Source organism: Elephantulus edwardii, unplaced genomic scaffold (assembly GCF_000299155.1).
Source record: "Elephantulus edwardii isolate Elephantulus edwardi_28Jun2011 unplaced genomic scaffold, EleEdw1.0 scaffold00185, whole genome shotgun sequence".
Lineage (NCBI taxonomy): Eukaryota > Metazoa > Chordata > Mammalia > Macroscelidea > Macroscelididae > Elephantulus > Elephantulus edwardii.
The window spans coordinates 2,962,545-2,964,895 of record NW_006399935.1 but is presented as its reverse complement, the minus strand read 5'-3'; the positions used below and the strand labels follow the sequence as shown (position 1 = coordinate 2,964,895).

Sequence of the window (2,351 nt, the reverse complement as noted above, 5' to 3'; positions counted from 1 at the left end):
TCTTCTGAGTCTGCAAAAGGAGACTTGGTGTATTGGGCTGCAGCTCAAATTCACCAGCTGGTTTCAACTGGATGGCAGTGGGTGAACAGTTTCTTACCTGTACTATGAAAATGTATGAAATACTGTGAGAGTTGCCCAAATGTGACACAGACACAAAGCTGAGTAGATGCTCTTGGGAAAATGGCTCCGCACCAATGGACTGCTTTGTGCAGGGCTGCCACAAACGTTCCATGTGGAAAAACACAGTATCTAAGAAATGTAATTAAGTGCAATGAAACAAGCTATGTACACCAGTAAGCTATTTATAAACAAATTCATCACAGGCTCAATCTATGTTGAACGTTTTGTCACAGCATCTAATCTTTCACAAAAGAAATGTGGCAGTAATGTGTAGTAATGAGAGAGTAAAAAGTCTTCTGAAGTTCTTAATGTATTTTATATTGTTAATACTGAGCTCTTAACACAATTTATGATTACATTATTGCAAGAAATTGCTTGCCAGGACAAGGAAGATCTTCTAAAGCCAAATGAAAGGCCATGACTCTATATATTTAGCTTACTGACATTTCTATTAAACAAAGAGGAGTGGTAGCACATGCACTGAAGTCTGGTGTTATGGTTCCTTTGTTGCCAACCGGAATTACATTTTTAAAGAGTTCCCATCATCTTGAAAGCCTGGTCTGTTTTTGTTTTAGAGGGCCTTTGTTTTTCTTTTGGCCACGAGATTTTTCAGGAAAAATTCACCTGCTTTATATGAAGAACGCAGCATAGGGCCACTTGCAGTGTAATGAAAGCCAAGTTCATTTCCAACTTTTTCCCAGTATTTGAACTTTTCGGGAGTAATGTAGTCTTCAACCTTAAGGTGGCGCTTTGTTGGCTGCATATATTGTCCTAAAGTCAAACAGTCCACATTTGCTTCACGAAGTGCTCTCATTGTTGCATATACTTGCTCATCAGTCTCCCCTAAACCCAGCATTATAGATGTTTTAGAAAGAACATCAGACTGGACCTCCTTGGCGTGCTTCAGGACATGTAGAGACTGGTCGAAATTGGCCCGGGGATCACGAACTTTCCTCTGCAGTTCTGGGACCGTCTCTACGTTATGTGCGTAGACATCCAATCCCGACTAAGCGACTTACTCTATCGCTTTGAGGTCTCCTCGGAAATCAGGGGTGAGGCATTCTACAAGGATTTTTGGGTTCCTTTCCTTTAGGTAGGACACAATCTGCAAAGTGCCCAGCTCCTCCATCAGGCATATCATCTCTGTCCACAGGCATCAAGACAACATAATCCAGACCCCACTCGACGATTGCCTTTGTTCGTTGTAGGGCTCGTTGGCATCCAGTGGAGGGCGCTGTCTCGCAGTCTTAACGGAACAAAATCTGCAACCTCTCGTGCATGTGTCACCCATCATCACCACCTCCCCAGCACTCCCCAGTGTTGGGACATCGTGCTTCCTCACACACTGTACGAAGATTTAAATTCCGCAGCGTGTTTTTCAGCTTGCTGTAATTTTTCCCTATGGGAATTTCTGTCTTTAGCCATGGAGGGAGCCTTAACCTTTCTCCTTTCTGTCGTTCTAAGTTTCCTTTGTATTCATCCCAGATACTTTTGTCAGCAAGATCACCAGATAAGAAGTCTTGAAGGTCTGGGCCATTTTGTAAAATTCCTTCTTTTTATCTGGCAAAGAACTTAATGTTCTGACCAGGCTGCATAAATATCTTCCCAATACCGGGGCGGGGGGGGGGGGGTCCCAGGGTGCGTCCCAGGGTGCGGACGGAGCCCCCGGAGGGTAGAGACAATGCACAATCTCTTTAGGGTTAGTTATGACTGAAGGCCAAAACGTCCTCTTCCGGGAAAGGAATCGAGTTTCATGTTTTAAAGCACCTCTGTTAGCAAAAGATAGCTCAAGTGGACAAAAAGTCAGTGGGGGTTTACACCGTTTAGGTTTAATCTTGACTTTTGGCCACATCTGTGGATCATGCACGACGTCATTAAAAATGTACATTTGAAAAAATGTTTGGGGGATATTTGCAAAGCTTAACTTAGTAGTGGATGATAAGACACATCTTAGCCAAAGGACTGGCAGTTTATAGACTTTCTAATTTACTCATTTTGGAAGCAGAAGTGGCATCCACTTCCTATATAATATGCCTCTTGAAACTCTATGAACTTGAGAAATGACAATAGTTATAGAAAGGCTTCAGGTCTTTTGTTCATAGGGTTGCTATGAATCATGCTCGACTTGATGGCAATCATGAACAACAAGTTGTTGTAACTCATCCTGACCCTATGAAACCTGTTCTATGCTGTGTCAGCTTCTGTCTCTGACACACCTACCCTCATTACCC

At 42.9% G+C, this 2,351-nt stretch overlaps 1 pseudogene; it reads right to left on the bottom strand.

Moving 5' to 3' along the window:
* Positions 1 to 691: 691 nt before the first annotated feature.
* LOC102845094 overlaps positions 692 to 2,351 on the bottom strand; it is a 3,191-nt pseudogene continuing 1,531 nt past the window's right edge.